At 41.7% G+C, this 22,310-nt stretch overlaps 1 protein-coding gene across 7 annotated transcripts in view; it reads left to right on the top strand.

The window, feature by feature from the left end:
* Window positions 1-7,238: 7,238 nt before the first annotated feature.
* GREB1L (GREB1 like retinoic acid receptor coactivator) overlaps window positions 7,239-22,310 on the top strand; it is a 143,110-nt gene continuing 128,038 nt past the window's right edge. For 5 of the 7 annotated variants that reach the window (XM_054815856.1, XM_054815853.1, XM_054815857.1 and 2 more), the window contains exon 1: window positions 7,240-7,915. The gene's annotated coding sequence lies outside the window, so the exon portion shown is untranslated. Of the gene's footprint in view, window positions 7,916-22,310 lie in introns of all 7 variants that reach the window. The other 2 variants (XM_054815849.1, XM_054815850.1) reach the window with 1 other exon arrangement.

The following is a 22,310-nucleotide window of genomic DNA, read 5'->3' as shown; positions in this document are numbered from 1 at the left end:
GGAGATGAGTAGCTAAAATATTCTGTGTCTGCACACCTGGTGGAGTGCAGGTTAAGACAGCTCAATGCCAGGACCCTAGAAGCTGCCCAAGAGAGGCGTGGTGGGTCTTAGACGTGTTTCTGAAGCTCTGTGGGAAACCTTTGCTGTGGAAAAGCCAGCTGGTAGGTCACACACCCCTCAGCACACACCTACCTTTCTTTCAATGCTTCAGGAGAACTGAGCCAAGCCATCTCTGCATTCACATACATCCCATAATTCTTTTGGGGAAGATGGGGAATTTATAAATATGGGAGCAGAGACCTCTGTAGGCTCAGAGATTTGCCTCTGCAAGACCAAGAGAGAGACCTGCTGTTGACAGCACGTGAGCCCATTAAGATATAGTGAATGCTGGACTAACTTAGCTTAGCAGCTAAGCTTTGCATTAAGATAGTCTGGTCTACCATGATGTGTGTGGACCTGGTAGGAAAACTGGGAGGGGAGTGAGCGACTGTTAGTTCTGGCAGCTACACAAGCCTGGGGAATTTACCATAAGCTGCTTTAAGTAGGAATTTTGTCTGTGTAAAGGGAACAGTGACAAAACCAAGAATGGTAAGGGCTTGTGCTTGTCCACCTCACCTCAAAAATATTTTCCATCTGTAAAAACCCCAAAAGCTCAAACACATCTATGACTTTCTGGCAAAACCAAAACAAAGTCAGAAACCAAGATGAAAGTTTGATACCCTAGATAGATAAACCTCCATAGAGTGTAGGTAGTGAAAAGTGTAAAGCAATTTTTAAAACACTAAAAATGCCTTGCACTACAAACATTACACTAAGGCCACGGGTGCTGTAATTGTGAGTTGTCTGTTTTTCACCTTTAAAATGCCCAATTTCCATGGTTTGCCTGCAGGATGGATTCAGGGCCATTTTCTCTGCTATGGGTAACATTCTTGTTAGTTCATGAGTAGCACCTCTTATGAAGAAAGAGCAAATAACTATTTAATAAAAAGGCAGCAAAAATAAAGTAGCAACTGCCATTCCCCAGCTGGGTTCAGAATAAATATCCCAACAAACATCAGCCAGCACTGACATACTGACTTTGAGATGATTCGCTGCTCTTACTGCTAACAGGTACAGGAAGCACTGCAAATTTGGAATTTAAAAAACCTTTACCGTAGAGCTTCATTCATCAAACCACGTCACTGCCATGAAAAACCCCACCTTTGTAAGCTCTAAATTTACTTGCTTGTATGAAACTGCCACTTGTCCTTTTCCTGTGTATGACTACCTAGCCAGAGGACTTGCAGTGCAGGGTTCTGTTCCACATGTCAAATGGAATGGGGGGAATTTTTTTATGTCCCTGTGGTCAGTGATTGGGCTATCAGAAGGAGAGGGGCTGCCTTTACCCAGTATTGGTGGTGTACAGGGGTGCAGTCTAATCTAGGTCTCTAAGCTCCTTCACAAGTCCATGAGGAGAACGAGGGGAGAGGGTTGCCTTTTGAAGGTGTTCATTTAAGAATGGGATGAAGCTGCCTGCCGGAGCTGCCAAGTTAATTTCACTGTCTATAAATAAAAATAGATTAGAGCTCAAGTTTTAGACAGCTTAAAGTTAGGCAAGACTACCTCCTCTGTAGGTAAGCCATGTTTAAAAGGATTATTTCACTCTAGGCTATAAAATAGTTTAGATTACATGTTTGGCAATGGAGACGTCATTTAGAGGTAATGGATCTAAGTTTCAGTGGTGTCTCTGAGGAGGCAACCCAGGGGATGGTGAAAGAGCCAGAGTATAGCTGAGTATTTTATATAATAGTCAGTACTACATATACTTATCCATTTTGTTGAGGTTGTTTTTCATATAGTCTTGCACTTTGGAAACATTTAAACAGTAGGTAGTATTCTTTTTTATTACACACAGTTATCTAAGTAGCGATGGCAAAATTATTTTTTTTTATAGTATCTCCTGATGAACAAAAGACTAACCTCTATCTAGATATCCCTGAAGGAAAAAAAAGTCCTCAGATCTACGGACTTCATGAGTGTCCTACCATGCTTTCAAAGATAAATGGAAATTCTTTATAAGCTAGTTAAAGTGAACAAATCCAACTACAACCAGAAAAATCTTCTTGAATCATTTAAAGCAGTTACCATGCTTCTAATTTTCCTTTTAAAAATCATGGAGTATTGATAACATTTTGTTGTCTAGTAAAAAATCAGAACGTATCTTCCCAGTGAAAGAGGTCAAAATGGATTGTGCTAATTCCACAGTGTATAAAAACCCAGGCTCACTCATAAAACCTGAATTCACACCATATGATTAATTTCAATCAGCCACAGTCTAAAGTAATACACAGATTAGTTACTAAAAAGGATTCCACTGAAAGATTACTGAATTTTGAAAATGAATCATGAAATAAAAATTTATACAAGGAAAAAACCCATAAAAACTATGTAGAGGCTCAGCTTTGACAAATGCTAGCTTACAGAGTTTTCCATGACACAGAACTTTTTCACAGTCGCTCCAATACTACTAAAAAGGGGTACTTTTGCACTGTCTTATCTGAAACAAAACTGAATTTCACAATTTAGAGAATTATGAAGAGAAACACTGTTACAGGCTCTGTTGTGCAGCACAGTTATACCGGTGCCAAAAGTTCTTCCTGTTCAAAGAATGCCTTTGATTTAGGCAGGGTAATGCATTTTTCCTTTTGCTGGCATATAGTCTGCTGTTAAGGACATGCTTCTTAGCAAAGGAAGTGGCATCCTACTGTGTCTTGCATGATAGATGGAGTACAGTTGCCAACCTGTAAACAAGAGCTGACATTGCAATACCAAGTATTTTGTAGAAAGTTCTAAAAAAATTGAGAATCTGGCTGTAGTTTCTACAGTCTGGGCGATTGAGATTCTAGTGATCAGCTCCAGGACTTTTATACAACCATCTCTTTCTATTTGTGAAATTATTATCTCCTAACAGTGGTCATTCTGCAAAATCCAGTCAAAATCAAGAAGGAATAGAAAGTACATGTGTGCCACTATGTGCTGCTGCTGAACTTCCAGGAAAGCCTGCTGATTAGTTGCTTAATTTCTATGGAGTGAGTAATGGAAAGATAAAGCAAGTGTGTTCTTATTAGTTGTAAGAAACACTCTGTCTCTTTCATCTTACTGTGCACTATCGATTTCTTTGTAGGAGGTGTGCTCAGTATTAATGCTAAAAACACTGATGCCAAAGAACATTTCAGTAAAATAATAAAGATAAAAAAGCTTAGCTATGATGACATTGGAATTACAGCAGTGTCTGAGCATCTGGAGATCTGAATTCAGTTCTTACCTCTGCCCTCAGAGTGTCTGCATTAAAAACATTTAATTTTACATACTTCAGCTCCCCATCTCCAGCCTTGCTTCCTGTTTCATCCTATCCCCTTGTTTCATCCATTCAGCATAAATGTTTTTTAGGGAATAGCTTTTAAGTATTTGGATAGTACTCATTTCATAGATGCCCTGATGTTAAATAGACCCAATGCAACGTTACAGTATTACAACTAGGGAAAGAATAACTCACATCACAATACAAAAGGGATAAAAGTGTAATGAACCATAAAAGACCATTGGTGATTCATGCAGAAAGATGAAAGTTATTTAGAAGGCTCACACCAGAATTGTCCACCAGGATGGTGAGATTCACTTTAGACCCAACAAAGGAAGTCAAAGCAAAGTTTGCAATCAGCTTTCAACAATGCCAAGAGCAGGTCTGTGGAATTCAGACACTTCATTCAGGCAAAGTTTAATATCAAAGGTTTGGTAGGTTGGATCAAATAAAACATTCATACTAATGTTTCTAGGATAGAAATTACTGAGTGTAGTATGTATGAAATTGATAGTTCACAAATAACAAGAAATTAAAGCAGAGAGTTCCTTTGCATGGCTATTTATTTATTTGTTTACATTTTTGAAACCTAATTTCTGAGGTTGGATACATCGTTATCTGTGAATATTTACATGTAACAGCCATAACAAATATAAATATAAGCTCTAGTTCAGAGAATGATCTAAGATGAACTGATGACCATCATTTTCAGGAAAAAAAAAGGTTGAAATCTGTTTGGAAGTTTTCCTTATAGCTAGGAAGTGGGGGAACTGTCAGTTCCTACTATCCACAGTGTTCAGAGCACTATATCCAAAAGGATCTTATTTGTATTGCTCTCAAAACCAGAACATATGAAGAAAGTGAAGAGATACCTAAAGGCAGGGGGAACTGCAAACCATTATGAAGGCTCAGGACTGAAGGATACCTATCAACCTCTGTAGCTCCACTGGGGGCCCATCAATCTTTGTGCAAACTGTAGTGTCATGTTATGTTCTTACACAGTCCTTTGAAACAGAAGATAATATAGGTGATGGTATCTTGCCTTGTGAATATGAAAACGGCCAAAACCCAACCCACAAATTACAATTTTTTTCTGTGTTGCCTAGTCAGGGATCAGAAAATGCTGCTTGCTAAACCAGGTGCTTTTTTGATGCTGCCTCTTTACCTCAGTATTAATTGACCTTGCCTCCCAAAGTGAGCCTCTAATTGCTGTGTGACTGCATGTCTGCCATCAATAATTCCTAATGATTGACTCCAATTTCTCACTGCCTGAAGTTGCACTTTCTTGTTCCCTCAAACGTTCTTTTGTTCTTGTTGCCTGTACATTCCCCAAACTGTGTGGTCTCTCCTTTATTTCACTCCAGCAGCTGCTTTGGCATTCTCCGTCTTCTGTTTCAGATACATGAGTGGCTCTGCACATTTGTGTTGTGAATATCACGGCTTCAAACCCTGAAAGACTTTTCTGTCCCAAAATGTTCTTGTTACAGATTTCATCCTGCCATCTGATGTGCAATATGGTCCACAGATGGTACAGATGAAACCACCCTACAAGCTGTAAATGTTGATAGTCGAAATAGAAAGTTAGAAGAAAACATATAACGAATGTTTCTTCTTTTTCAAAAAAGCAAAACAAAAATAAGTCCAAATAAGAAAAGAGTTACTGCATTAAAGCTACCAGAATAATTCTCATCCATTCAGTAGACACGTCTAAGTAAAATTAAACAGTTTGAAATGTCAAGGGAAATCTAGACTGCAATTACTGGGATCAATCGAGATATAATTAAGTAACCTAAGTTAGAATGATCATGCGCTATATCAGGTATTCTACAGGTGCCTTGATGTGCTTTCAAAGCTCTAATGAACCTTTAACAATAATAATAAATTCACTGTCTAAATCTGCCCAGGGTCATATGGCAACATTATCTCAAGGGACTGACACTGATATTGCTTAATTCCATTGTATTTTGTGCAGTATCAACAGCACCATTGACATATACAGCATATAACCGGACATATTAGAATAGCAGCCTAAACTCTTTTGCAGCTATCTACTTCCAAGTTTCCAGAAAAATAAAGTGTGCAACTTAGGCAAAGCTGCAAAGCTTTAGGACTTGACCCTAAAACCTGATCTGACTTGGCAAAGTCTCTTAAATTCTGCTTCAGCTAAATTTTTAGCTATCTATTGTTAAGGGTCATATTATTAGCAACTTTATAAATACACGGATACCAAGACAGTTAGGCTAATGGAGATAGCATGTCTTCAGGTAATCCACAGCTGAAGCCCAGCTCTAAGCAATTCAAGCCAAATGATTTAGCTATTCACGTAAAAATTACATAATCTCAGAATCAAAGTAGCCAATGAACAAACTAGCTGGCAAGCTTTATTTGGGAGGTACCTTGTTTTTGAGAACAACTGTGACATGAGAATATATGTAAGAAAGTTCTGGAACTCATGGCTGTAGCCATGAGCTAAGAAATACCAACGTACTACAAAGAACTGCTAAAGAAGTTGGTAGGAAACCAGCTTCCTTTGGTATTTTGTACCAAGGAAGTTGGTAGGAAAAAAAAAGCATATATCCAGAAATATAAATTCATATGGATATATAAAAGGCAGCCGATGTATATATTTTGTATACATTATGTGTTGCACAATCTGAGATGGCTTGAAGATTCTTTCCTGGCAAGTTTGCTATGAAGACTGCATAACAATATGCCCCAGCCTTTGGTCTCTAACTTAGCTACACAGATATATGCACCCATTACTACACTTTTGCATCTCATTCAATGAAATGAAATGCAAATCAACATGTCATAAAAAAGCATTGCTCAAATTGAAATAAACCAAAACAGAACCAACAGTGAAAACCTCCTTAGTGCCTATCAGAAAGAGTGTGATTAATGCAGAAAAAGGCCAACTTGTTCAACTTTCAAAACCATCTATTAGACAGACCTCTGTTTCTCATTTCTGGACTGAGCAGCAGTACTGCAGTGCCACACCATTGCTGTGACATATCTATTTTTTCCAAGAGGTAGGCACAGGGTTTTTTCCTTCCCACTTTTTGATGGAAAGTCTCATTATCTGTGGTAATAAGAACACTCACTAGTATGCTAGAACTTAATATTTTAACCAGCAAATACAAAAGAAAAGCATGTGAGAAAAGCACCAGACATCTTTTTCTCAGTGCCAACACAGCAGCAGGTTCCTGTCAAAGAAAACAAAGACCACCACTTTTTTTGTCACTATCACTTTTTTGTAAGCTGTCGAGGCAGAAAGATAGGACACTGCAGAAGATTGAGCCCTATGGTCCCACAAGAAGAAAAAGGCTCTTTGAAAGGCTCTCAAGAAGTATGTCCTTTGAAAAGCAAAAAGTGAAAAAGCGAGGAGATGGTTCATATAGTAGCTTAATCAATCCAAGGTGAAATGAAGAAAATGCAAAATCATTTTTCCCCAGTTCAATGCATATTTACCCTCAGCACACTCTGCTGTATTTCTAGTCTCCTTCCCACGCTCCTGCTTAGCCCATCCTTCATCTTTACACACACGAAGAATCCAAACCCGCTGCTTCCCCATGCAGTGAGCTCCATTTACAGCTTTAAATGTTCCAGATCCTTCTGTTTCCATCCTCTCCAACACGCTCAGATCCCCTCATGTCTACCCACCTTGCCTTGAGCCCTGCTCAATTTAATCTTCGACACAAGTATGTTCACAGCCCATCTCCAGTGTCGTCCTAGCATGCTATGCCCCTTCAGCTTCTACTTTACTGTTCTTGAATGAGCTCCATTGCTAACTAAAACAAAACAAAACATGAGTTGACTCCTCCAACTTTAAACTGCCCACAGCTCTGACTGGCCCACCTGGCAGGGCTGCCTCGCACAGGGTAGTGCAGATGGCTACTACTCCCAGTGCCATCTTCTGCCTCCCCCAGCCACGGAGTCACGCTGGATTTCTGACAGGGTTTTGACGCTTCCCAGTTCCCTCCTTGGCTCCTCTCCGTGCACGGCCTCATCCCTTCCCTCCCAACTGGAAGCACCCCTTCTCGCTCTCTCCTCACCGACCCTCGGCCGCCATGTCCCAAGCCTCACTGCCCTCCGCCTGCCTCTTCCACTAATCCATGTCCACCTCCCGTTCCCGACCCATCACCTCAGTCCCTGGTACGACGCGGCAGCCCCTCTTCCCAACCCCGCCGTCCTGGGGCCTGGCCCGGGACGGGGAGGCCATTCCTCAGCCCTGCAGGACACCCCCCTCACCTGAGCGCGGCTCCCCCGCGGCCACCGCCCGGTCCCCTCGCCCGCCACCCCCCCCCCGACCCCTCTCCCTCCCCGCTGTCAGAGCAGGAGGGGCGGCACCTGCGGGTCCGCCCCATTCTCCTCCCCTCGCCTCCCCTCCCCTCCTCCCGCCGGAGAGAGAGGACCGAGACCCGGAGGGAGACGGTGGCAGTGAGGGCGCCGGGCGGGACTGCCGAGCGCAGTTGCTCGGTGCGAGGAGGCAAATAAAAAAAAAAAAAAAAAAAAAAGAAAGAGAGAGAAAGGGGTGGAAGGAGAGCGCTTCAACTTCTTCTCTCTCTGTCCAGTAAGGTAAGGGAGCGAAGGGGGGCGCGGGGCTTTACTTCGCCTTCTCGCCGGTGTCTGGGGAGGGCCCAAAGGTAGCCGGTCGGGGCGGCGGCAGCGGCGCCCCGCTCGCCGGGTCGCGCTCGGTGTCAGTCACACCGCAGAGGGCAGCACGGGGGGCGGTGAGGGGCTACGGGCTGCCAGCGGCGCGGTTGGCTGCGGCCGGTGTCACGGGCGGGCTGCCAGTGTTCTCCCCCGAGTGGGCTCCAGCCCTTTGTTACCGTCGTTTTGGACCGGGGGGGGAAAAATGACACTGCTCCGACGGGGCAAGGCGGAGGCGGGAGAGCTCTGGCCGGGCGGCTGCGGGAGCAAAGCCGCTCCTGCGGGCGGACGGGCGAGCGGCAGGCAGGCAGGCAGCAAAGCCGCGGGGAACGGAGGGAGGCGGGCAGGGTGGGCGCGGGGGGTGCAGGTGGTTCTGCTGGTGAGCGGACGGCGAGCTCCCCCGCCCCACGCTGCCGTGCGGGCGGCCGCCGGCAGGGGGCTCGGCTGCCTCGCCCTCTGCGCCCGGGGGAGCCTTCGCCTGAGGGGGGAGCGCTGGCGGTGGCGGCCCGGCGGGGTCGGGGGTTGCTTGAGGGGCATTTCTAGACATGTGCAGGCTGGTTTTGAGGAGGGGAGGGCAAGGCGCCGGGTTGCCTTCCCGGGGTGGGGGGGGTGTTGGGGGGATGGGTGTCTGTCGCGGAGGGGCGGCAGTGTCCCCTGGAGACGCGGCGGCCCAACGGGCAGTAACGGTCGCGCTGGCGGGCACCGAGGGCAGGCTGCCGTGCCGGGCTCTGTCACGGTGGTTCCCTTCACCGTAGTGACGGCCAATGGACAGGACCTGTTTGCTGTTGGGAAGTAAAGGTAGAGAGCGGGGGGAAAAACCGGCTCCGGTGGACCTAGCGCTGTCTCTCCGAGGCAGCTGACAGATTTATGAAGGGGCGCCCCGCCGCCCTCGGCAGCCGTTAAGTACCGCCGAGATTCGGCCCTTCCCTCCCCGGAGCTTCCCCTGGCTTTCCTGAAATCTCCAAAAGATGAAAACTTTGTTTAAACCATAGGATTTCGGCCAACTCAGAGGGTGGACCAAGGGTTGCTGTTTGTTTAGGCCCCAAGTCTGCAAATATTTATCCATATTCTGAAATTTAAGAATTATCAATGGTCAGATGTGTTTAAAATGCAGGAGACTTTTAAAGTTACCTGATGGAAAAATATTTCCCATGTCTAGTGCTTGTCAGTATGTTTGCTTTAAATACCCTGAAGATACACCTTTTTTACATAATTTTATTTGGCTTTTAATTAGTGACACTTAGGACTTTTCCACTGAATGATATTTTAAGTATTATTGAAATAATATTTCATATTCTTCATACTTCATTGATACCTTGTTATGAAGAGCTTTTTAAAAGATTGAACTAAAAAGCTGCTGAAGAAGAAAGTGCTGTCTTTTATTTCCTGACTGGGAATAACTGAAGCTTTTTTTTTTTTTTTCCAATTACTACTGTTGTTTAGAGCTGAGAGTGAAACAAGTAGGTGCATATTTCAGTTGCGGATATAGTTATATATGTGGCCTCTGAAAGAACAGCTAAAGCTTTCTGCACTTTTAAATACTGTAATGCACACTTAAGTTTGGGTTTTGTTGAGGGATATGCCCTCTGAAGAAAAACAAGGGTGGGCCTTCTGTTGATTGAAAAGCATATTACATATGCACTAGTGGGATTAAAAAAAATTCTTTGAAAATATTAAACCTTATCCTGAAGAATTTCCTTCTGAGTAGGATAAAAGCACTTATGGAGCTAGTGGATTAACTTTTTTTAATACCTCTTTGCAAAGGAATAAGGATTGTGCGAGGGTTCTCAGAGCTGTTGAGAAATGTTTATTTATTCTTTGTTTTAATATTTTTGGATTTTGAACATATGCATGCTTTTTTCTCACATATTCTCAAATATTTCCAACAATATGCTCCAGAAGGTCAATGAATAATGTTCAGTATATGCCTACTTGTTTAAAGGATTGGGGTCCGAACCCTGGAGGTTTAATTATACATCTGTTAATACAGATAACAAATACAGTGTATGTGTATTGCTAGTGTTTGTGCAAAACAATTTTTTGGCTGTGTTTAACAGCAAAAAAAAATTAGTTATAAGAACCCATATGTAGGTACCAGGAGTTTGTATTAGTTGGGTTTGGCTGTAGATGATGTAACAATCAGAAATAGTGATGATTTTTTGGTAAGGCAGTTTTTAAGCCCAGGATGTAATACTAAAGGAAATAAGCAGTAATAGGCAACCTGATACTGAGCTTTTACTGGGATAATTAGAATATGTAAAGTTTCTTAAGATCTCATGAGGACATCACAGATGAAAGGAGGGGTGATCTGACTGTGTGAGAAGTTTGTCTAGAATTCAAAAAAGCATGTTTGGTTCAAGGTCTTCTTAAACACAACTATTGGCACTGATATTTGGTGGTTCAAAAAGTCATGTCCAAAGTATTTTGCAGATACAAGGAAGAAGAAAACTCGGTAGTGTAATTTAGGAAACTAATTAGTTGCTAAAGGATATAGGGAATGAAACTATTTTTTAAGGGAAATCTGGAAAAATCTTTGTACCGTAAAGCCTATTGTATTATCAATGCTGGGCTGTTCATTCAGTGTAAAACTAGACTCAGTGTAATGTCAAAAATATACCCTAGGAAATCTTATTAATGATAGCTAAAAAAAAAAAAAAAAGATTGAATGCGTTTCTCTATAATTTTCAGTGTTTCTAGGAAATTTTAAGTGGGCATAGAACTGTAAGGATTTTACTTTGTGGTGTAACCTTTTGTAGTATCTTTCATATTAAGCATTTTAGAGTGGTTTTTAAAAGTGCTTTTATGCTTTGTATGGTTCTGTACCATATGTTTTGTATTTAATTCTTTGAATGACCACTGAAGTGCAGCCAACTTCGGGTGAATGTGGCAACTGTTAACTAGCGCTTAGCAACAGTGCACAATAATCAGGACAGGAAGTGAAGAAGAATACCATGTCTAATTGAAACTACAGGGGGCATTTAGGTAGGTAGGATGTAATTAACAAAACCTGGAGCTTGGACATGATATTAAGGCATCACATCTTTACCCTTGTAAAAAGGACTGTGAAATTATTAGTGTAAAAAATATTTCAGATTTTTTGTTTTATACCTCAGATGGATAGCCTCTTTGAGGCGTATGTGTTTTGCCTATTCTTGCATAATCATTTCTTGCACATAATGCAGAAGACACATTTTCCTTTGCTTCTAAAATGGAATCATCAAAAGTACTGTTGAGAAGACTGACAAATGAAGGAGTAATAAGCCTTGACATTTTGACAATGATGTCTTTTAGAGAATTAGTCCCGCGAACTAGAGTTCATTAGATACAGTGATTAAGATATCTCTAATATTCTGAAACAGATTACAGTAGCAGTCATAAAACAACACTAAATTTTTACAATTAGTGTTACCTAAGAATCATTGGATTTCCTCAAGTCCTGTATTGTCATGACGTTCTGTAAAGTGTTGTGAAAAGCATTGCTTATAAGAATATGTGTTCAAAACACTTTTGCCTACTACATTTTTGATTTCATTTTTTAAAAATTCCAAACCTGATCATTTTGTTTCATGCTGTATTCTATGTGGAAATATATTAACAGACCAATTTTGTGTTTTGTATATCCTGAACGCATCTTGTTTCTGAAAACTCTGAAAATATCCTTATATAATACAGAGAGAACTAGTAAGTGAATTTTCAGTGAGTCATTACAGAGCCTCATTTGCAACTCTGAGCGTGGCTGGTATAGCCCCTGTTAATGGATTCGAACTTGAAGGTAGGTAGTGAAGATGACCCAAAAATAAGGAGCCGTGCTGTGGAGGTGCTTATAGTGGTAAACTATCCAGTAGCATTAGGGTCTTAATATTTTAATAGAATAATTAATGTTTTTATAATCCATAAGAAAGACTGCAGAATATATGTTGGAGGAACTTGTGGATGACAGAAATTTGGAACAGTATTTATTCACAATGGGAACAGCCGAATTTTGTACACTGCTGTGGTTGGCTTGGAAGTATCAAGTAGAAGTATGGAGTTCCTTACAGAAATGGGGCTAAAATGTAATTATTTTTGTTATAGGTGACTCCTGAAGCTATGTCAGCTGATTTCTGTTGTCTTACTATGTCACAAAGTAATGTCACAGCTTCTGTGAAATTCTTTTGTGACATGAGAGGCCATAGAGAATTGTGTAAATGACCACTTTCATTGAAATGTATTTAATGTAATTCTCACTGAGTTAGCATTTTAAGTTCAATGGCACTTTGGAGGTTTAATAAAAAAAACCCCATATACCTATTCTGAAGATCTTACAGCAACGTATTGTCAAAGGCTTTGGTTCATTCGCGTTTAATCAATGTTTAATTTTTTTTAATTGCAGTTATACTACAGTAGCTAATAAAACGTTCATAAAATATAAAAGATGGGAAGAAGTGTATGTTGTGACATAAAATTACCGGAAGAGTAAGATTGTAGGGAGCAGCCTGAGTCAGTATGACAAAATCTGATAGAAACCTTCAATTAATATTCCCCATGTAAGGTTTTAGAGAGGTTATTTTGAGGTCTTTTTTCAAACTGATGGAGCTATGAACGGCAAAACAGTGTGGGCAGACTTAAGATACTGTTACTTAAGAGATTAGCAGACATCTGTCGTAGTTGTTCCATGAACAAGCCTGGAGTAACTAGTTTTATAAAAATGCTGTGCAAAGATCCTCCTGTTCTCTCTCCTCTGTCTCCATCATAGTCTCTAATGAACTCTTTTCAAGACCGTTGGCGTGATCCGAGTAGAGCACTTTGAGGCAAGTGAAGAAGTTAGTTACTGAATCTAACTATGGTCTTAAATGCACACTATTAATACTGTCCTTTCCTCTCTCTCTTTCCTCTCTCTCTTTCCTCTCTCTCTTTCCTCTCTCTCTTTCCTCTCTCTCTTTCCTCTCTCTCTTTCCTCTCTCTCTTTCCTCTCTCTTTTTTTTTTTTTTTTTTTTTTTTTTTTTTTTTAAAAAATGAAGACTCAGCTATGCACCTCACCAAAAGTAATAGGACTTCCCTGGAACGTACAGTGTGAAGTTGTTAAGGTTAGTTAGATGGCTGACTATTTTAAACTGATGCATTTAAGGTGGCAAATGCAATTGAACGTTTTGCTAGTACATCTGTCTTTTTGCACTAAATTCTGCATCTCCCTCCACAGTACTGATTTCTCTGTTGAATGGAGTGTATACCACCAAAATTTCAGAGAAATCACTAGCCTTCTTTGGAAGACAGTTTAGGTTGCTGGTTTTCTCTAAAACCGTACAGCATTTAAATTTGGCTTCATAAAGAAGTATCAGTGTGCATATGAAACATTTTCCCTCTAATGTTCTACATATTTGAGAGAGATTAGTTTTAGAATCATAGAATCACAGAATGGTTCGGGTTGGAAGGGACCTTAAAGATCAACTAGTTCCAACCCCCCTGCTACGGGCAGGGACACCCTCCACTAGGCCACGCTGCCCAAAGCCCCATCCAACCTGGCCTTGAACACTTCCGGGGAGGGGGCATCCACAACCTCTCTGGGCAACCTCTTCCAGTACCCCACCACTCCAACAGTAAAGAATTTCTTTCTAACATCTAATCTAAATTGACCCTCCTTCAGCTTAAACCCATTACCCCTTGTCCTGTCGCTACACTCCCTGATAAACAGTCCCTCACCATCTTTCCTGTAGGCCCCTTCAGGTACTGGAAAGCCACAATTAGATCTCCCCAGAGCCTTCTCTTCTCCAGGCTGAACAATCCCAACTCTCTCAGCCTGTCCTCATAGGAGAGGTGCTCCAGCCCTCTGAGCAGCTTCGTGGCCGTCCTCTGGACTCGCTCCAACAGCTCGATGTCTCTCCTGTACTGGGGCCCCCAGAGCTGGATGCAGTACTCCAGGTGGGGTCTCACAAGAGTGGAGTAGAGGGGCAGGATCACCTCCCTCAACCTGCTGGTCACGCCTCTTTTGATGCAGCCCAGGACACGGCTGGCTTTCTGGGCTGCAAGTGCACACAGCCGGCTCATGTTGAGCTTCTCGTCAATCAGTATCCCCAAGTCCTTCTCCTCGGGGCTGCTTTCAGTCTATTCCTCGCCCAGCCTGTAGTCGTGCTTGGGATTGCCCCGACCCACGTGCAGGACCTTGCCCTTGGCCTTGTTGAACTTCATGCAGCTCGCACGGGCCCACTTCTCCAGCCTGTCCAGGTCCCTCTGGATGGCATCCCTTCCCTCCAGCGTGTCGACCCCACCACACAGCTTGGTGTCGTCAGCAAACTTGCTGAGGCTGCACTCGATCCCACTGTCCATGTCGCCGACAAAGATGTTGAACAGTGCCGGTCCCAGTACCGACCCCTGAGGGACGCCACTCGTCACCGTTCTCCACTTGGACATTGAGCTGTTGACCACAACTCTTTGAGTGCGACCATCCGGCCAATTCCTTATCCACTGAGTGGTCCATCCATCGAATCCATGTCTCTCCAATTTAGACACAAGGATGTCGTGCAGGACAGTGTCAAATGCCTTGCACAAGTCCAGGTAGATGACGTCAGTTGCCCTTCCCTTATCCACCGATGCTGTAACCCCATCATAGAAGGCCACCAAGTTTGTCAGGCACGATTTGCCCTTAGTGAAGCTGTGTTGGCTGTCACCAATCACCTCCTCATCTTCCATGTGCCTGAGCATAGTCTCCAGGAGGGTCTGCTCCATAGTCTTGCCAGGCACGGAGATGAGACTGACTCGCCTGTAGTTCCCTGGGTCTTCCTTTTTTCCCTTCTTAAAAATGGGGGTTATGTTGCCCCTCTTCCAGTCGGCGGGAACTTTGCCAGACTGCCAGGACTTCTCAAATTTGGTGGAGAGTGGCCTGGCCACTTCATCCGCCAGTTCCCTCAAGACCCGCGGATGCATCTCATCAGGTCCCGTGGACTTGTGCACCTTCAGGTTCCTTAGATATTCTCGAACCTGATCTTCTCCTACAGTGGGCGGTTCTGCATTCTCCCAGTCCCTGCCTTCTGTGACCTGGGCAGTGTGGCTCAAGCATTTGCCAGTGAAGACTGAGGCAAAGAAGTCATTGAGTACCTCAGCCTTCTCCATATCCTGGGTAACCAGGTCACCCGTTTCATTCTGGAGGGGACCCACATTTTCCCTCATCCTCCTTTTATCACTGACATACCTATAGAAACTTTTCTTGTTGTCCTTTACATCCCTGGCCAGATTTAGTTCTATCAGGGCTTTGGCTTTCCTAACCTGATCCCTGGCGGCTCGGACGGTTTCTCTGTATTTCTCCCAGGCTACCTGCCCTTGCTTCCACCCTCTGTAGGCTTCCCTTTTTTGTTTAGCTTTGCCCAGGAGGAGCTCCTTGTTCATCCACGGGGGCCTCTTGGTGGATTTGCTTGACTTCCTCTTTATTGGGATGCAAACCCAACGTGCAACCCATTCTTCTCCCCTTTCTTTTATAATGCTACCTCCAACTTTGAAACTTGCTTTCTTGTAGACCCTTGGGTCTCTACACTTAAGGAAACCTAAGGAGACCTTTTCTGGGAGTTTGATAGTTAAATTATGTTTTTCATTTGGCGGGATTTTTCTTCTCTGTTAATTCCAGCTGCCTTTTAAAAGATAGAGATAGTTCATACACAATTTTAATGCCAATGCTCAGTAAGACTATATATACTCTGAGTTGTATGATCTCTTCCTTGTTATTGGTTGAGAATAATTGGTAGAGTGTTTGGAAATTGCTGTGTTTCTGATCCTCCATAATCTTCCTAATAAAGAGGAAATGACCACTTTTTAAAAACTGAAATGTGGCACAGTATCTTTGGCTTAGTGAAATCAGAGCTCTTTGGAGCTTCCTCCATCGTACCCACTTCAGAGAGCTGCTGTTGTGGTAAGGAAGAGAAGTTCCCAATGGCTGAGTTCAGCTGCTTCTGACACCGTGAGGAATCTGGGCAACTACCTCTTTACACTGGAGTCATTGGTGAAAAAGGGATGTTCACAGCAGAGTTCTACAAGCATTACTGTTGCTTACCCATGTTACTGATCTCTCAGGATGAAAAGCATACGTGGCAAAACCTTGTCTTGATGGCTGTAAATTTGGGATTTGCAGAGAGCCAAGTGCTCTATTCCCTGTCTTAAGCCTTGTGTCCTTCCACTCTTGGTATAGTACCTTGTTGCTATTAATTCTCTGCTTACTGTCTCCTTGGTGATAAGGTGTTGGTTGTAATATGGTGTTTCACAGTGTACGACTGCATCTCAGTCTTGCCATTCAGGAGATTGTGCCATCTACTTTTACTGCTTTTGTTCCTGCCTCGCTGACCATCTCTCTTTGGCTTGTCAGGAAGCCCCCCAAATTCTCTGTTCCTTTAGAGCCTTTATTCTCCTGTTCCTTTACACTTATAGTCCACTTTGAGAACAGCTGTTTCATGAAGGAAGCCTAATCTTGTAATTTCTTTAAACCACTTACATAGAATCAAATTCTTGGTGCATCTAGGGGAGTCCTTTGGGAAGACTAGGAATTAGGTCTTGATTTTTACAGCTACAATGCCCTTCACTGCATCAAGAAAAGGGAAACAGCTTCCTGCCTATCACATTGTGTGATTTAAGAACATTGAGGTTTCCTAGTCTTGTAAAAAATGTTTTCAAAAATGTATTTGTATAGATGAAATGTTAAGATGTTGTTGTTACTCTTTCTAATCTTAATCTCATAGAGGGGAAAATTCTGGCTGCGAGAACAATAAGAAATTAGGTGGATTAGGCAAGTGATCAGTACCATCTCACAAAGGAGCAATTTTGAAGAGGGGAGGGAAGGGAAAGGGCAAAGCCATCCAAGACAACTTTAATGCCTTGGATAGAGGCACACAGAACTACTGATGGGGTATATAAAAGCAGAAGTTCAGAGTGAAAAGTATGCTTATCTTCACAGTTCTGATTACAGCAGTTTCAGCAAATTTTGAAGGTTAGTTCTTGCCAAATTTTTTTTATTTTATTAGGAGAGTCGGCTCTCAGTTTCCAGGCCTCTCAAGGAGGGGGAAGATGACTTGCCTGCCAGATTGTTATTTCACTTTTTTCCTCCAGGTGCACAATCATGATTTTAGCAGATGTGGGAAGCAAGCTGGATTTCAAGGGCATCAAGATTAAATCGTTAGCTGTCACAAGCTTTTGTGTCAGGAGCCATGGAATCTTTCCTGTGAAACAGCAGGACATGTAAACATACAGATTTTTTTGTTTTGTACCATTAACTTAGCAATACCCTTCTTGCTTACTCTGTGCCTGAAGAGTTGGATGCTGCATGGAAAATGCATAGGCAGTTGCCTCCTCCAGAAGTCCTCTTGGCTGTAGACTTGACGAACTAAGAAGGATGGTGGTATGTACATAAATGAAAGAGAAAAGGACATGGATTAGAAATGCTGGGGCGTAATATTGTAATGGTCCAATGTCTTAATGGGTCATAGGATTCCTTTTATTAATAATTGTTTGGCTGAGATGGCTTATACTGGTATGAACTCTAACATTGTGTTTGCAGTTTGCCTTTATATGTGTGTATGACTAGACCAGGAGTTCTTAGTGTGTAATAGATGTGCCACTAGTAACGTTATTCAAAACAGTGTGCCTCAGAAGCTCTTAAACAAAAGCTACCACTATAAAACCACTTTAATTTTGAACAGCGGATGTGACCTTGTGGCAGAAAAGCCTGAGGGGAAAAAAAAACCAACAAAAAAACCCCCAAACCCAGCATTCTTCTGGCTGCTTTCAGCTATCATAATGAACAGTGTTTGCTTGCTGACTGTCCAGCATGGTTGTTTTATTGAGAGATGCCTTGTGCCTGGTGGCTGTGCAGATAGATGCTCATTTTTCATCTGCAGCACAGCTGGCTGGCTTACTGTCAAGCCTGGCTTTGGGGTGATTCCAGGTGTGATGTGGATTTGGTGTAGAAAGAGGGAGGCTGTGCTTGCGATAGGGGTTAAGCACTCCCCTACACAGTGCAATGCAGGTTTTCAGCTCCAGTTGCTGTCACTGTAGTAAATCCATTTCTGATTATGTGCTAAGGCCAGACAGATTAACTGCCAAGTTGAACTTGTGAAGTTGCATGTGTGTGTTGCCAGAGTTCCTCCTGCTGAAAAAGGCAACTCTATATAACCTTATATAACCTGTAGTTTCAGTACAGTTGAAAATTCATCTTAATGTTGTTGCTTTGATGTCTGTTTAAAAAGAAAAAAAAAAAGGTTGCTTTTGATCACCATGTTTAAAGGATGCTGTCCCAGCAGTGTAATAAATGAGAATTGGATCTGGGACTTACTTTCAGTAAAAGATAGTGTTGTTCCAGATGCTTTTTAATTGAATTGTCCTGTGAAAATGGGCTCAACTTTGAATCCAGTTATGTGCAGTTCAGGGTTGAAAAAGAGAGAGGAATGCAACAGATGCTGCATAGTTTTGATACTTCTAATGTCTGATGATACTGATATCTCTAAGCTTGTGTTCTCTATTCTGATTCGCTATATAAACAAGTACAGCATGAACCTCAATGTATAACCTTGGCACATAACTGGATCTTTGTAGTTCATTAGTAGTTTGTCCAAATTGCAAAAACTGTGTATTGGGAAACAGATAAAGTATTCGCATCGATAAAACATTTTATATTCCTTGAGAAATACTGTATTTTGTGCCTCAGACCTTTTATTTTTAGGAAACATGCCTTAAGTTCTTGTTTCATTGTAGTCTACCTGAGAATTGCTGAGAACTTCACATTTAAATTTGACAGGTTAATAGGTCAAAACTATTGATGCAGATCAGCCATGAACCAAAATACATCAGAACAGTGTTTTATTTTCACAAGATTTCCAACGTGGCCCTGCCTTGAGTGTGAGATTGGACTAGCTGACCTTCAGAGGTCCCTTCAAACCCGAATTATTCTGTGATTCTGCTGTTTGTTGTGAAGTGGGGTAGTACAAAACCTGTAAAACTAGTCAGTATTACCTGTTGGTAAGATGCAGCTTCCTGAAACAATTCATCTGGCCCAGGGGCTTTGCAAATATACTCAAGGAATAGGCTACTGGCAGCATGAACTGTTTTGGTAACCTGCTTTCCACTATCTTCTTTCTGCCATTTTTCTGCTATGTGGTAGATGTGCTTTCTGTATGTCATCAGAAATATGTGCTGATTGCATATCCAGTCACACACATCAATGGAGAGAACACAGCAAGTTCTGTAACTAGCAGCTGCCTGCAGGTCTTGTTATGTTACTGGATGGCAACTCAGAAATGGTCTGGTGATCGAGGCATTGCTGGGCATATGTTAATAGAGAGGCTGCAAAGCTTGAGTGACTCTGTAGGAGGTTGTTTGGCCTGTCCGGGATGGAAGATTGAGCATCAAAGTGTAATCATGATACCTGATGGATTGACTTTGATGAGTTGTCTAAAATCAGTCTTTTTGGATTAATGGTCATAATCAGACATTTCTCTAAGAAAACTTAAAATAAGCCCAGTACTATTAATTTTAAACCTTTTCAGGACTAAAAAGAAAGCATGCATAGAAAGGAGATATTTGTTTATGTTATTTCAATCAATCACTTCTACTTATTATTTTGTTAATTGGTGAGGTTTGGGAATCGCTGTTCTCAATTACATGCCCTTGTACATCTTTCTGATAACTGAGTTGTACGTGTGTCCATATGTTTTATTTTTCTGGACATATTGATGATTGTGTGATGATTCACTATGTGGGTTGCAGTTTCCCTCTAGTTGCCGTATCCTAGTTGAACATACTCCGTATGTAGAGGAAAATCAGCCAAGTGTGTAAAGAAGGGAGTTGTGCTTTTTAGTTCCAATTATGAAAAGTGGAATGGAGGCTGGAAGACAACATAACTTTTCCTGCTCCAAATAATTATCTGAATAAAATGTGGAAAGTTGAGGTTTATTATATAAAAAACACAGCAAGGGGGGAAAGAACTAGAAATTGGCCACTAGAGATTGGATGTTCTTTGAGAAACTCAGTTTTAGGAAGAAGTTGACTGGCAGGTTAACAAGGGCCAGAAAGCAGAACTGTTTTTGTGATTCATAACTAGTCCTTTGCCCCCAGGACAGAAAATGAGTGTATTTGAGGCCAGTGCCTGGAAGGAGGCTGGCCTCAGGATGAATTCATTAAAACAATTCTATCATCACTGTTCCAAAGTGCAGTTCATGCTGAGAAGGACCGATAAATTTCTCATTAAAAAATGCTTGTTGAAAATGAGGTCTATTCGGTGTGTTGTCACAGTGCCTTTCTGATCTGGAATAAATCACATAAACTGTGTTTCTTTCAGCCAGCATGCAGAGATAAGAGAATGCACTGGTGAATCTTCTTGTGTCCATACTGTCATTATGTGTGCCAGGAATAATAGCCCCAAATGATGAAAACATAAAGAGAAAATAGTTTAAGAGTAATGGCCTCTTTTGAAATTGGTTGATGTCAAACTGGTGAGTAAACAGTTAAACACAATGTCACCATATAGCCATATGAAAGATAATATTCAAATTGTGATTTTCTTTGTTTTGGAAATGAGGCTTATAATGATCTATCTGCAGTCATTACTGGCTTACCTAGCTTTGATGTTTTGTAATGCCTTTTCTGTTTCTATAGCTAGACTTATTTTTACTTAACTGATGATCACTGTTACTTACCATTCTATTCCTCTTCCCATCCTTTGTTCAAGAGAAGCACTATTATGATTTTAATAAGATTTTTGTATTCAATTGATCTTTGGGTTCTACTTCTGCTACTACTGCATTATTTGCTACTGAGAAAACATGTTTTTGTAACTTTAGCTTAAGCTTAGTACCTCTGACCAGAGCAGGTCAGAGGTAATTGAGGATTTTTCTTGTGTTCTAAACACGGCCAATTACTGTTATGTTCTGTGGCAAAAAAGATGAGGATTTATTTGGATCATTTACAGGTCTACACTTTATTTTGCTGGAGAATGGCTTAGTTAAAGGTAAAGAGCCAAGTTAAACTTAATATAATAATAGATTGAGTTAGAAGACCTAGAGTTCTAAACTAGCAGTATGAGAGCTAGAGAATCTAAAGAAAATTTGTTGTGATTTTTTTTAAGAAAAAGATACTGGAAAGCGGGCTCCTCAGACCTCACTTCATAGAATTATTGAAGGATTTTTTTAGTTAAACTTGCATCCTTTTACATTTTGACCAAAAAAACGTGCAATGTGTTCTTTGGTCACTAAAGAAAAGCATGATGGCATACTTAAGGGAAAAGGAAACAATCTCTTTCCCCACTGATGTGGTTATCTCTCTCTTATCATGGCAGAGCAGTGGAAAGGACGTATATTTGTGAATGTAAGAGAAAAAGCCTCTTCCAAAACAATGAAAAATGCTTATGGAAAGCTACAATGTAGGTTTTTGCCCCATATGATGGATTATGTACTAGCACATAAAAAGTATGAGGCTTCTGTTGCCATGCTGTATTTCATACCATTTACACTGATGTTCAAAAGAAACAAAACCAATCCATAATTAATTTAATATGCTATAGCCAAATTACTAACATGTGTTAGAGAAAAATTGTAGGGTTTTTTATGTCTTATTTAGCCAAATTCTGAATATGTTAGAAAAACAGGTATATCTGTTCCTGAATAACTCTGGGATAACTATCATTGCCTGTCTGATCAGAGAGACTAGTTTCAGTAAAGAAGTGGATTTCAGCTATGGGGCTCTCACTAAGCTGTGAAGAGGCAAGGAAAAACTGCTGTAAAAATGTTGATGTCAGCCATGAATTTACAGAAATAACAATTTGCTTTCATTTGAATGTTCAGGGTGATACTACACTGTGGACTTGGGTTTGCAGAAGATCTGGGTTTACTTCTGAATTCTGCCACTGAGAGAAGACACATGGCTTCTCTGTGCCTCAGTTTCCCTATCCCTAAAACAAGGATGGCGGGTGTCCTGGCATTTGTTAAAGCACTATATACAGTAATGATTAGCTGTTATGGTCTTCTGTGGCTGAGCCTAGAGGGTCCTTAGTTCAAGTCTCCTGTCAGGACCTTGGGCTGCTGAGCTTTATGCTTTTGTCAGTAAGCTTTAGACATAGTAGACCAAATTATGTTCTTTGTATGCATACATACAAACAGTTATTAATTCGGCTTTTGTGTTCAAACCTTTAATTTCAATTAACTTAATGTTAATTAATTGAATTTAAACATCTCAGCCTCCGGTTTCCCTATGAGGTCTGGTTGCCATGTGCGGAGAGCTGGGGCAGTGTCTCCACTGAGATGGCTCTGTGGTGAAATGAATTTGAAAGCCCAGGGCCCTTCATCTGCGGAGCAGCCCGCAGCCAGGGCTCTGTTTG

Source organism: Grus americana, chromosome 2, assembly GCF_028858705.1.
Source record: "Grus americana isolate bGruAme1 chromosome 2, bGruAme1.mat, whole genome shotgun sequence".
NCBI classification, from domain to species: Eukaryota; Metazoa; Chordata; class Aves; order Gruiformes; family Gruidae; genus Grus; species Grus americana.
This window is presented reverse-complemented; position numbering and strand designations above follow the sequence as displayed.